Source organism: Artemia sp. Qi Xiang Cuo, chromosome 10 (genome assembly GCF_049724085.1).
Source record: "Artemia sp. Qi Xiang Cuo chromosome 10, ASM4972408v1, whole genome shotgun sequence".
NCBI classification, from domain to species: domain Eukaryota; kingdom Metazoa; phylum Arthropoda; class Branchiopoda; order Anostraca; family Artemiidae; genus Artemia; species Artemia sp. Qi Xiang Cuo.
This window is the reverse complement of record NC_142803.1, coordinates 70,960,785-70,975,542: the sequence shown is the minus strand read 5'-3', so window position 1 is coordinate 70,975,542 and position 14,758 is coordinate 70,960,785. Positions and strand designations below refer to the sequence as shown.

At 36.0% G+C, this 14,758-nt stretch overlaps 1 protein-coding gene across 2 annotated transcripts in view; it reads right to left on the bottom strand.

The window, feature by feature from the left end:
- Positions 1 to 441: 441 nt before the first annotated feature.
- LOC148948119 (uncharacterized) overlaps positions 442 to 14,758 on the bottom strand; it is a 119,341-nt gene continuing 105,024 nt past the window's right edge. Inside the window, exon 6 of one of the 2 annotated variants that reach the window (XM_089095196.1) lies at positions 442 to 792. The gene's annotated coding sequence lies outside the window, so the exon portion shown is untranslated. The remainder of the gene's footprint in view (positions 793 to 14,758) is intronic. The other variant, XM_089095197.1, reaches the window with a different exon arrangement.

Genomic DNA, 14,758 nt, shown 5'->3' with positions numbered 1-14,758 from the left:
AGAGGGCAAAAAAAATCTTGGTAGCTTTAGGAGTTCTCTGTGGATCTAAACGCTTTGATAAACAAGCATGCCAACAAAAGGGACGTAAAGTTTCATTGTCTTTTCAAGTCAAACTTCACAGATTATCAATAGCTCTCGATGATGGATAGTACCCAGGGAGAATTCGCCAACGGGCTCTTTGTCTATGTAACGGCTTTCGGAAAAAATTGGGCTCTTTGTCTGTGTCTATGTATGTGTCCTAAGGATTTTCTTCCTATCCTTTCGGTTTTAACTTTTATATTGAAACATTGATTCGATATATAAAATCAAATTCTATATACAAAAATTTTTATATTGCAAACATGAATACCTCTTTCTAAATTCTGCCTTAGCTCTGCCTTTTTTTCTCTATTTGATACTTTTATTCAAGATTATGAATTCTTTTGTAATTTCTGCTTTATCACTGTCATCTCCATTTCATGAGCTTCCTGTTTCCATGCCATTTCATAATTAAATGCTTAAATTTCCATTTCATGCCTTTTCTTCATATATTCTAATTTCTTAGCAAATAATTGCTTTTCAGTCTGAAACATCTCCATTTCATGTTGAATTTTAAGGTCATAATATACTTCATCAGTTCCTATTTTAAGCTTCTTCACTGAATTCTGATTTACGTCCCACTTTGTCTTTTTGAATCGCAAACGCGTATGATATCTATGAGCCCTGGAGACCCCTTGGTCTTAATAATTGAGCGTGTTCGATTGTCGCTGGTGTCTAGGAAGCTCGCAGCCGGCTTGACAGTATTTGTATGACCTAAAAGTGAAACAAGATTTAAAGTACCATGGACAATGCAATAAAATCGGATTATTTAAATTGGCTAATTGGTTGATTTGGTTGAGTGTTAGATTATCTGGTGTCTAGTATCTGATGTATCTAGTGTCTATAGCATTCCAGGTTCTTTAATTAAGGTACTAAGGACAGTGAAAATGAAACCTGATGGTACTTATGAATTATACAGGCCCCACGAAAGAAGTCAAGTTTGGTTAATGCTAATGAAACAAAATATTGTAGGATGAGCGTATAATAGTTTAGAAAAAAATTTGGACTATATATTTGCACATTAGGGGGCGGGGGGGGGGGGGGTAAATAAAAGCATATAGCAAATACATAACCTAAATACGGTATCTTCCCCCCCCTAAACTCCAAAACACAATCGTTTAAATATTGTAAACTCGATAAGGAACCACGCTTTGCATTCCATTTACCTCTTGAAAATACCCGTTTGACGGGTCTCCATGTCTGGTTTCCTATACAGTATATAGCGGTGCCCGTATAATGCATAAGTACTAGCCTGATTTTTTGAATTGGTTGAGTGGAAAGTTAACCTGGTGTTAAACTATATGGTGTCTATTATCTGGTGCATCTGGTTTGTATAGTAGTCCAGGGTCTTTAATTAAGGTACTAAGGACAGTGAAAATGAAACCTGATTGTTGGAATTGGTCAAGTGGAAACTTACCCAACCATGTGTTTGCATAAATTAGGATAATTTGGGAATCTAGTTATGAATAAAAAAGAACTTTATAGGCGGTTACGCAATAGCGTTAGTAGTTTTTAGCTAAACTAAAAACAAATAGCCGAAAAATACCAAAATTTAATCTAAAAACATAAGGTGGCAATAGGATTAAAAATATGCAGCTTTAGTTAGGAAAATGTCCTATGTTGATCAGTTGCGATAATTGTATTTTATTAATATTGGTGAGGTTTAATTTGTTTTGCGTTTATTTTAGTTTTTATCTTCGTTTCTTTTGTGCTGACGCCTCGTTTTCATACAGACGTCCGCGTCATTTTAATTTTTTTTTATCTTTTCTTCTACTGACCACAGTTTTTTTTTGTTTGTTCTTCATCGAGTTTTTTCTCTCATTGTATGTTCATTACCAAGATAAGGGAAGCTGTCCACCTGATTAATTTTTTCGCTACCCAAGCGTCACCTTTTCATCTTCATTTATTCCTAGCCTTAGCGATATTAATTAACTAATTAGTAAGCTAATCAGAAAAGCGTTGTTAGTGTTAAATTTGACGAATTAGTTTTTCTAAATAATTTTCACGGCCTAACTTGGCAGAGGTGACTAAATATGGGACTATCTTAAAAACTATAAAATTTCAAAGACAAAAGAAGAAAAATACTAGAAAAATCACAGTTTTCAGGTAGAAAAAGGAAGTATTTCCGTTCTAATATCCTCAGTAGTTCAATAAACGGAAGTTCTACTGAATGTAATTTAGATAGTAAATATTGCTTCCAAATAAGTCCTAGATGCTATTAAATATTAATACTCAAAATAAAAGTTGTCAGAGAAAGCAACAGAAAGCCAGAAATTGTGTTGAGGATTTAGGGAAAGTGACCAAAAGACTTTAGCAGGCTTGTGTTTTTACAGTTTCTTCGAGTGAGTTTGATCTGAAATTTTTTATCATGGTTGCAGCGGCAGCTGCAACCTAGTAAAGAGCGAACCACGGCCCATAGTAACCAAAAGTTAAAAAACACGTTTAGAAAAAAACTGCCTGGTGCAAAAAAAGTTCCATCTGACACTGATTCAGGAATGGTAACTATCGTTTCAGTTCGTATTAAAAATAAAAGTTTATTGGGGAAAGAATTTTATCGTCATTTCGAAAAAAGTCTGAAACCCCTTGAAAATGGCGCCAGATTAAAATAAAAAGTGTAGCATTGGAATCAACACAGTCGATAACTTTTTTTATGGAAATCACAGTCCATACCCTTGAAAACAAGAAAAATCACTTTTTTTTATGGGTAGCACTGATCTGTCTCCCTTTTGTTTTCTCCTTTTTTTTTTACAGGGCAAGAGGCTTACCAGAACATCAGAGAGAGAGGCTTAATTGCTTATTAGGAAGTTGGTCCTTGCGCATTCATGCTTTTTTATAAATTCTACAAAGTGCAAGTACTATATGGCACAAAACGGTACTTTCTGTGGTTTGTGTTAAGGGGGTGGGGCTAGTGGGGTGCAAAAACATTGCGTGCAGATGTTTGCTAGCTCAAAAACAAGCTAGTTATCATATTTACATTTCATTTATGAATTCTACCTACTGCAACCGCAAAATGGCACTATTGATGCCATGTCGCAAGTGGAAAAGCTATGGGCTAGTGGACTGCCAGAGCTTCTTAGAGATGTTTAATGGCTGATTTGAAAGCTATTGCACATATCTACGTGATTTAAATCAGTTTTGCCATTCATAACTTCAGAATAGAACAAAAAACGGTCCCTTTGGCGCCACTTCTTAAGTTGAAAAGCATTGACGCATAAAACGGTACCTTTCCAATAATTATGTTCCAAAACCTTTAGCTGGAGATTTGCAAGAGACCCTTCCCGTATACTCCCCCTACCAGCCCCCTTAGTAAGTCTCATTAGTCTGTTGGGAGAATTTACTATATACTCTTTAACACGATCAGAATCAAAAGTCAAAAATCATCTTTAGGAAAAAACTGCCCAGCGGAAACAAATGTGCCATCTGACACTGATGAGGAATGGTAACCATCGTTTTGGCTTGTTTCAAAAGTAAAAGTGTATTGTGAGAAGAAATTTATGATAATTTCGAAAAAAAGCCTGGAGCCCCTAAAACATGATGCCAGATCAAAAGCAACACTATACCATTTGAATCACGATGGCCAAAGACCTCGTACAGAGCATATGCAGTCCCTCTCCTGGAGTAATAAAGGAAATGACTTTTTCCTTGTTGTAGCACTGATGCGTCTGCTGTTTTTTTTTTTAGCAGGGCTGGGGGGTGACCAGTACATCAAAGAGAGATGTATAATAGCTCATTCGAACGGAAATTAAATTTTCTAGTGTCCTTTTGAAGTTACCAAAAATATTGGAGGGCAAATAGCCGCCCTTCCCTCTCTGAAGGTCCACTCCCACCAAAGTCATCCAATAACAATTTTGAGACATTCATTTTGTTCAACATATTTCACAGGTCAAATATCCTTGGTTTTTGTGGTGATATGACCCTCCATACTCCCTGGAGAAAGGGCTGCACACTATATCGGTATCGGGCATAATTATATCACGCGTATCGGCGTGAGCGTACTGTTATTGGGCGTATTGGTATCGCATGTGTCTAGACAGATGTTTAATAGCTCATATAAAAGATGTTGCTCATATCTACGTGAGTGGGGTAATTTCGTCAAAATCCTGAGGTGGGGGGGGGACAAAGTTGGATCAAATTTTTCCAAATTGAAGTGAAAATGAAACTGAAAATGGAAAAATGAGCCATATATTACCATAGAGGCAAAGATATACTAAAGAAAACTGACCTGTTTCTCTGAATGCCTGAATTATGAAGGCTTATCTTAGTTTTGACAAGATTTTTTTTGCAGAAACGAAATTTCAGCCGGGGGACAAAATGAGGTCTGGAGGGTCATACTTTAGTCTGAAGGGGGAAGTTGTCTCCTCCCTGCCCCATATCAATTACACCCTTTCTACGCCCTTCCTATAAATTCCACCATCACCGATTAACTTAAAAACACACAGAGAAATTGTTAGCATTAGTCTATGCCCTCTTGAAAGAAAAGTTACTGGTACTTATGTATTAAACGAACGCACACAAGAAGGGCTGTTAGGTTAATCATAATGAAAGATGCCATAACAGGATGAAAATCTAATACTTCTGTTTATTTAATAATATAACTTGAGCTAAATATTTGCAAATTAAGGGGGGTGGGGTAAAATAAATCTCAGAAAGGGGTTAAAAACCTAAGTCAACCTAACCGTACCCCACCCCCCTAATGTGCAAATATATAGCTTAAATTATACAAGTCAAATGCATTCTGTCGCCCGTCATATATACTTGTGGCTATGAAATCGGTTTGATCAGATCTTACATTCAGTAAACTTCTCAACTGTTTAGTATCATGGTTTCAGCGCTAGCTACAACCTAGTGAAGAGCAAGTCACAACCCATAATAACTAAAAGTTAAAAAAACCGTTTTGAAAAAAACTGCCTAGCGAAAAAAATTGATATCTGACACTGATTAACGAATGGTAAAGGGGTTAATGTCCATGAACAGGGTCTATCCAAGAGGATGCTCCGTGTTCCGGCTGCTAGCCTTTTTTCAGAACTTAAATTACAATAAAGCGTTCGGAGAAACACATTTTATGCAATACGTTTGTGCGTACTCTCATTGTGTTTCAAGATACAACATATTTTGTTTCACACGTTTACATTTTTTTATCCTGTTTCCATCAAAAACTCATTTTGAAGCAGATATTTGCATATTTTTGACTTGTTCCGAGCAGCAGTAAATTTTGAAGGACCCATTTGCATCGTTCCCAAACCTTAAAGTTAGACTATAACCATTTGACATGAAAGAAAACTGGAGAGGGGGGTAGCTTCGGCCAGAAGTGACTTAAAAATTTTAAGAACTGTTTTAAAGGCGAGTTTCAGGGTAGCCACACAAAGAAACATATATGATGGTGCCCTATTGAAGACCAGAAATTATAGCGATTTTCAATCTAAATGAATAAAAATACTCCACCCCATCAATGCCTAAATCTTATGGTAAAAACATGTAAATTTTCTGGTAAGAAACATGAATATCCTCTATAAATAACAACAGAATAAATTAGAAATTAATTAAAATAAGAAGGTGAGATTAACCATTAAAGTACACCATTAAAGTACACTTTTAGATGGTCTGAAGCTCCTTTCCCTAAAGAAAAATTGTCCCTAGGACCTTATTGGCTCTTAATAACACTGCATACAGAAGGTAAATGAGTTTCTTAAATATGGCGGTTCTGAGGATAGAAATAAGTTGCTGAAGATTATGGGTATAATTTTTGAAAAAGAGGACCTACTTAGCGATTTCAGGAAAACCTTAATTAAACCACTGTATATGAAAGATGATAAGAGTGAGTGTGGTAATTATTGAGGCATTAGTCTGGTCTCTGTAGGTAGTAAATTACTTAGTCATATCTCAGCTTCAATCTTGTGTGGCTTTTGTACGGTGCCGAAGGTGCTCTCATCCATATTCCATATACTCTGGAGAGAGAAAGTATATCTGATGAAAACCCTGCGTAGCTTGGATAAGAAGATACTGAGACCATAGCGGTTGAAACTAGTTGCACCAGAGATCAGAGATGTTAGTTGCTTCAGTAGATCTGAGTGAAAGGTCTTGACTTCATGACATAAATTCATAAAGTCTTGCTTGCTATATTCTTGTCATCTGTACTTTTCTAGTCAGCCCGCCTCCCAATCAGGCAACATATAGTTCTAAGCTATATACAAATGTTTAGATTTTTTGCTTTGCCATTAGGCTATATTAACGTGTCAAAGCTAGATAATCCTTGCTATTTTATTTCTATTTATAGTTGTCATACATAGGACATGCCCAAGCACAAATAATTGGACAGTTCCAAGTATAGAACCAAATATTGTCACTAGAATAATTCAATTTTAATCTAAAATAGTAAAAAGAACTTTTCACCGCCCCCCCCCCCCAATTCTACTTTACAAGGAACTACTGGATAAAGAAGAGAAAGTAAATGACTTCTTTAAAGCTTATATTCCCTTAGACAGCTCACACACTTTGATAAATTGTTTTTGAGAGTGTGCCTGAAATTTAAGATCCTTCCCCTTTAAGACAAAAGGGTGACTTTCGATTTGAAACTTCTGCAGATGTTGTCTAGTGATGAAGAAAGCATTGCGTGTTTTTTTTTGGGGGGGGGGGGATTTCTTCTAGATGGAATTGGTCACAGACTAGACCTCCCGAGTACGGATACTCTCCCCTGATGTACGTGACATTGTTATTATGATTCTTTTACTTCTAGGACATTAAAAAGAGATCACTTTTAAGACTGATCTAAAATATCAAAATCTTGTCAATTATTAGCGATGTAGGCTATTAAGATGATCTAAAAAAAAAAACTAAGTTCATTTTCCCCATAATTCCAAAACGATAGTGTGTAATCCATATAGTGACCCCAGTAGATATCGGAGATACTATTTTAAAAAATTGAATTTAAAGCCCTGTTTTGAAGGTGCTCTACAAAAATATTCGCCAAAAGTCTGGATAGAGGTGCTCCTACTGGCAGTGCCTCTGCTTGCTGGTAAAAAGAATCACGGAAATAAAAATACATTGAAAACTTATTACAAAGTTCAACTAGGGTCATTAAAACAACGAAATAAATTCCTGTTGCTAAATCTTCGATTAAATGATAATTTCTGCGTTGTTTCCTCAAGATTAACATAAATGATCGCATGTCAAACGTGGATATACGACAAATGTGTGGTATTAAGAGACGTGTTGCCATCATGATCAAGGAGCGTCGTCTGAAATGGTTGGGACATGTCGTATGGAGGCCAACAGAGTACTTGTCTTTCCGAATCCTTCTAGCTGAGCTACTTAGCTTATGGAAGCGACGCCAAGGAAGACAAGTGAAAAACGGGTGGAACTTAGTTAAATCAGATCTTGAACCTATTGGAGGATTCAGAAAGTTCGGTTACACATGGACAATTCAATGGTAATCATTTGCAAAGCAGCTGGAAGCTGACCACACTACAGGTCCAAACAAGTCTTGAAGATCCTTGGTGCCTTGATATGGGTGGAATCCATGGGGGAATGTTTCATGGGGAAGGAAATTTTCCATGAAGGGGGTGCGGGATTTCCCAGCATTATTTAAAAAACGATCAAAAATTCAATAAAAATTTTCAAGCTCTTTAGCTTATGACAAGAATTATAAGCCTTTTTTTATGACTTTTTTCTCATTTTTTTTTTTTCAAGATGGTATCGCCACACAAATTTTTCAAGACGTTTATTTAATAGGTAACATGAAAAACCCAACGACTTTTTAACCTTAGGTATTGCGGCAGCAGAGCTCAAAGCAATTTTACACGTTAATTAACGGGAAAACACTACACTGGAGTTTCAAGTCCTCCGTGCCTGATTCCTACAAGTACAAGTAATTTTAATATGGCCACAGCTATACTTATATACATGGAAAAATGTCGAAACTACGAACTATTGTGTTTTCTGATTTACTTGCATTTTTAAGTTTTTCTACTGGATCTATCGAATTACTTATGTAGGAATTTTGGGAAAAAGCAAACTTTTCCAATGTAAGGATTCAGAAACTTAATTTCAAAATTAAACCAACACTTTGAGAGTAGCCTTTTCCGCTAAGATGATCATAACTCTGAACCACCAGTTATGAATGACAGATTCAAATTGAAAATTTACCAGCTCCCTTTGCAGCATTTCAGCTCGATCTTTATAATTCTTCACTTACGTGAGTCATCACTATCCTGTGTTTTTAGACTTGGACTAATTAACAATTCTTTCAAGACATCTCATAGCAATAGCTAAGTCCAGGGTTGAAATATTGTAATTAACGAAAAATAAAGCTTACAAAAAAGGAATTTATCTGAGTTAAGAATATTTTGATAATGTCATGTAAGATTTTGATAATACCTGAGAGGATGTTCGTAATATTTTACGAGATTTTGAAAATACAGATCAGTTTTAAAACTGAAAACAACTTTGGATGTTTAGACCCCGTTCCATAGAATAATTCACCATGTTCTCTCTTGGCAGGGCACTTAGTCTCTTCTCTTACTTCCTATCCAGTACAATATTCACTATTCCATTTTGAAGCATTCACATTTTTATTGCAGTTTCGTATTCTGCTCATTCTGCTTTTGTTCGTTGGTATTACTGGCTTCAATGACTGCATCTGTTGGTACAACGTCAATAGCAGTATTAACGTTCACAGGCGCTTCACTTTGCACCAATTTGTTCTTTATTTTTTCAGAGTCATATCTACCATTGCCCTTTTTATTCTACTTCCGATTTCACTGTCTACTATTACAAAATATTTATATAGGTAATAGTTCCGACATGCAGATAAAATATGGCTTATGACAATGCTGCAATAGTATGCCCTCATCATCAAGAAGTTTGCAAAGAAGTTTGCATCATCGCAAAGAAGTTTGCCCTCATCATCAACAATTCGTCTCATCCTTGCAGTATTATTGGACTTTTGGCTCCTCTTTAGAAGATAAATAATTTTTTTCTAAATTTAACTTTTTTTTCTTAATTGCAAGGTTTCAACGCTGGGCTTAGCTATTACTATGAGACGTTAATTAATCTAATTTTAATCTAATTAAAATTTAATCATGGGTCAGGCGACCCTTCACTCATGCAGGTAAAGATTTAGCTGCATTTTGCAAAGGGTACTTGGAAATTTTCAATTTGAATCTGTCATTCATAGCCAGCCAGTCAGAGCTATGAGCACCTCCACGAAGGAGGCTACTTTTGGATTGTTGGGTTAATTTTAAATTAATATTGTTTCTGAGTTAAAAGTGTGAAGTTGTATTATAAATAGTAAGCATTTTCCCTACTTTTTACTCTGACTTATTTCACCTAGGCTGGGTCTGAATTCCAGACATACCGAGAGTAGATTAGTTTGGTATATGAGAGGAGTCCTATACTAAGCAAGATATCTTTCCTAAGGGAAAGGAAGAGGTTTTTTGAAGGTTGATTTATGTTTCCATTAGCGTGGCGTTTTTGACCAATTAGGGTGGCACTTCCATGTCGTGGGAAGTAAACATGCCATATCCCTACCGGTTTTAGGAAAGAGAAGAGGACGTAGAAATCTGTGGCATGTTATGATTTATTGTGGCACTGAAAGTGTCAGAATATTTACCTTAGTGGTGTCAGAGAGGAACCCAGGTACCCAATTTGGTTTATGAGGATTGAGAGCAGAATACTCCGAGAGAGAGAGTGGACCACTCGGTTACAATACTTCTACTCTAAAGTAAGCCAGTAGTGATATCGATTTGACTCTGAGCCCTGATGACAACAGCTGATTACTCTAGGGGTGATGGAGATCTCCAAATAGTAGTGGAGGAAAATACTACGATCTCAATTATTATCTTTGAGTACAAAAATATCTTGAAATGATACTTTTGCATATTCACCATTAAAACAGCTGGATTTGTTTTGGTACTTCAAAGACCTTTAATCTCTCACTTTCATGACCACGCACACAGACGTTTCCAATAATGGCACCATTAGTGCTTATTTCATAGTTCATATATCGTCTTTTTAAGCATTAAATTATACAATAACTCTATAATGTACACACCTTCTTGAATTATTTCATCTTAACTTTTCCATTGACTCTCATACTGTTCATTACAAACTAACCACTATTTTCGGAAAAGTAGCGTGGGTGCAGACAGCAATGTCCTTCAAAGAGAGGACGTAGAGGGTGACGATTCTTATCATAAGAACGCAGGCACGGGGTGATGACTTTTTTTATGAGGACGCAAGTACAGGGTGACGACGCAAGGGGCCTCGACTTCCTTCCTTATGCCAACGTAGGTACTGGGCAACGACTGTCTTCCTTGTGGGGTAAAATGAATAAAAATGGAGAGAATAGAGAGACTATACTCTCTAAGGTATTTCCGTTCTTAGCAATAGTTCCGGACAAAGTCTGCAATGCAAATGGAGCTGGGTGGCAGCTTCGCGCTTACCGTCGAAATATTTTTGTATAAAATAAATATTACATTCATATTTCCTGGGGTGCCTTTTTTTAAGGGTTTCAAAGGGGCTTCTTCATCCTTGACTTTCATCTTTTGTGACAATTACTTCCAAATTAATTTACAAAAATTGTACCAATTTAATATCTGATAAATTATTAATATCCATAATCATTTAGTAGCAAAAAAGAACAAAAATGATGTATTTATTATTATTTAAACACAGTTATCCATTCTCTTATCAAAAGTAGACGGAAGAAACTCATATTGAAGTCCAGACGAATGATAAAAGCTTTTGCAGTATTTGTTCCGTCTTAGAACTAGTTTTCAGTAAATCTTTCTTTACTGCTTTATTAATTGCAAGGTTTTTCATAAGTTGTCTTTACATTTGTAATATTAAATTTAAAAAAAAATTAAAAAAAAGTTTGTTCAACTGAAAGTAAGGAGCAAAATTAAAACAAATTTAATTTTGTCTGTTCAGAATTTTTAATGTTTAATATTTTAATATGGTAAAAAAAATTTCTAGGGAAGAAAAGCAAGTGGCTTTTATAAGAAATTAAATAAAAAAACAAGATTTTTTAACTGAAACTAAGGAGTGACATTAAAATTTAAAACGAACAGAAATTATTCCATATATGACAGGGGCTGTCCCCTCCTCAATGCCTCACTCTTTACGCTAAAGATTTTCTTTGTTTTAAAAAATTGAGTTGTGAGAAAGAGTCAAACTTTAGCGTAAAGAGCGAGGGATTGAGGAGGGTACAGCCCTTTTCAAATACCGAATCATTTCTGTTCGTTTTAAGTTTTAGTGTTGCTCCTTACTTTCAGTTAAGAAAACTTTTTTTTTATTTAATTTCTGAATGTTTTTGAATTAATGGAACCACCTCATATACGCAATAAATTTTGTTCGTTTTAAGTTTTAATGTTGCTCCTTACTTCCAGTTGAAAAAAACTTGTTTTTAGTATTTAATTTCTGATCGTTTGAAATCCAGCATCCCCTTCATAGAAATGCCCTTCCCCCAAGGAAACATCCTCCATGGAAAGATCGTCCCCCGTAGCCCCCTCCTCCAACCCTCCCAACCAGAAAAGATCCCTCCTGAAACGTCTGTATACTTCCCATTAACCAATATTATGTGTAAACAATGGGCAAAGTTCATAGCTTGCAGCCCTTCCCCCGGGAACTGTGGGGGATTAAGTCATCCTCAAAGACATATTTATTAGATTTTCGATTATACTGAATAAAATGGCTATCTCAAAATTATTCTGATTGGGTGAAATCGAGAAAAAAAATTAGCTTGGGAGGGGGCCAAGTTGCCCTCCAACTTTTTCGGTCACTTAAAAAGGCAACTAGAAAATCCGTTCGGATGAGCTATCTCACGTCATTTTAGGACTACTGGATCGATACGATCACCCCTGGAAAAAAAAAAAGATGTATCCGTGATATTTCTTCTGGCAAAAAACACAAAATTCCACATTTTTGTAGATAGGAGCTTGAAACCTCTACAGTAGGGTTTTCTGGTGCGCTGAATCTGATGGTGTGAATTTCATTAAAGTTCTAGCACTCTTAGGGGTTGTTTCCCTCTTTTTTCGAAAATAAGGCAAATTTTCTCAGGCGCCTAACTTTTGATGGGTAAGACTAAATTTAATGACACATTATTATATATTTGAAATTAGCACAAAAATCTGATTCTATTGATACACCTACTGGTATCAAAATTCAGGTTTTTAGAGTTTCGGTTACTATTGAGCCGGGTAGCTCCTTACTTACAGTTCGTTACCACGAACTGTTTGACAATCGCTTTTGGCTTCCAATAGTCAGGCAAAAACATCTATCTATTTATCAAGTATTACTAACTGAAAATGAAAAGTTAGCAATAGAAAAAAATTAGATTCTTGATGATCTGGAATCAATTTTTATATCAATAGATGTACCAAAAATTAACTTATTGTGCTGAATCCAAATATATAATATTTTTTAAGTATAGTGTTACCCATTAGTTGGCCTAAAAAAATTTGCCAAACTTTCGAAAAAGGTGAAAAATACCTAATAAAAGTCAAAGAATTTTAATGGAGATCACGCCATCAGATTCAGCGTATCAGAGAACCCCACAATAGAGGTTCCAAGGTCCTATTTACAAAAATAAAATTCTTTAGTGTTTCGTGTTTATCTGTTCTTGTTGCTTTTTCCAGGGGTGATCATATCGAACCAATAATACTAGAATTTTGCAAGAGGGCTCGTTCAAACGAAAATTAAAAGATCTAGTGTCCTTTTTAGGTGACCAAAAAGTTGGAGGACAACTAACCCCCGTACCACACCCTTTTTTCCTGAAAGTCGTTTGATCAAAATTTTGAGATAGCCATTTTGTTCAGTATTAATTAAAAAAAAAATTTCCCACAAAATAAGTTTTTCATAGAAAAGTAAAGAACTCAATTAAACAAAAAATGAGCAAAAATCAAATCAAATAATCTGCCAAGCGTGAAACTACCATAAATCAGCAACGCGTTCTATAACAACTTATATGCCCCCAGGGCATAACTTAAAACCCTTACCCTGAGGGTTGTGGGGGAGTGTCCTCCTCAAAAAAATTTTATCTATATGGAAATCAACTACGCTGAACAAAATGGATATCTCAAAATTTTGATTGGATGTGTATGGGGGAATGATCGGCGTGGGGGGGGGCTAGTTGGCCTCCAATCACTTTCGACTATTAAAAAGGCTACTAGCCCTTTGAATTTCCAATCGATTGAGCCTGTTTTGAAGTTTCTACGACAATGTCTTCTATAAATACCTTTATGCCCCCGGGCATAAATAAAAACCCTTGCCCTATGGGTCGTGGGCGAGTGTACTCCTCAAAAACATGTTTACTATCTGGAAATAAACAACGCTTAACAAACTGGATATCACAAATTTTTGTTTGGATGTGTTTGGGGGGATGATTGGCTTGGTGGGGCTAGTTGCCCTCCAATCACTTTCGACTATTAAAAAGGGCACTAGCCACTCCAATTTCCAATCGAATGAGCCCTTTTCGAAGTTTCTACGACAACTCCTTCGATACGAAGTGCCCGGGTGGAGAAAAAACATATTGTGCCCACATCGTTCTTTACTTAGGCAGCGCTATAGCGCTGCCTATGATTGTTGAAAGGTACAATAGATATGTCTTCGGAGATGACATGACCCCTCAAAACCACCAGAGGAAGGGCCACAGTCATGAAATTTGCCCACTGTTTACATATAGTATTTTTTATAGAGAAGTATACCGACATTTTCCAAGGGAGGAAGGAGATATTCTGGGGGTGGATTTTCTATGGGGAGAATTTCTCATTGGGATGGAAGTTTCTGGGGGTGAACTTTTCAGGGGAAATTTTACATGGGGAGAATTTACCAGAATGTGTAAACAGAATGTTTGTTATTTGTCTTTTTTCTCGTTGTTGATCCCAATGTACATGTAGAGACACTCTGAGGGAACTCTCAGGGGCAAGTTTTCAGTGGAGTTGGAATTCTCTTGGGATCTTTTTTTTTAGGGGGGGGGGGGCTGGATTTTCCACGGGAGAAATTTCCATGGGGGAATTATCACCACGAGAAATTTTATTATCCATGGACAATTTCTATGGGATAAACTTTCCAGGGGGAGGGTGTTTTCCAAACAGGGATATTCTCCAATGACCTTAAAAATGACCATAAACTAAATGAATACAAGTCTTTCTTCAAATAAAAGTATGGTAAGGAGTATTTTTCAGGCAGAACTGCAAGCAAAAAATTTTTCCGGGAAGGATTCGCAACAGGGATGGAATTGTCCGGGGGTAATTTCCCGGCGAGAAGAATTTTACATGGGAGGAACTTTATATAGAGGAATTTTTCATGGGGAAATTTTCCACAGAGGGAATGGAGTTCCTGAGAATGAATTTACTCAAAAAATGTGCATTCTCAGTTTAATATACATACTGAGAATGCACATTTTTTTCAGTAAATTCATTTGAATTTTTTTCAGTAATGTACAAATCAGTAATCAAAAATATCATTACTGGATACAAATTCAGTAATGTAAAAATATACGAATATAGAAGTTCGTTACGTAAGTTAATTCGTAAGCTACGTATATTTATTACTAATAAAAACGTTCGTAAATAAAATTAAACAACTTTCGAGAAAGCCATTTAACCAAGTAAAAGTAAAATTAATATGTAAATTTTGTTTTAATTATTCATGTACGGTGAGCCAAAATCAAAACCTGTATTAA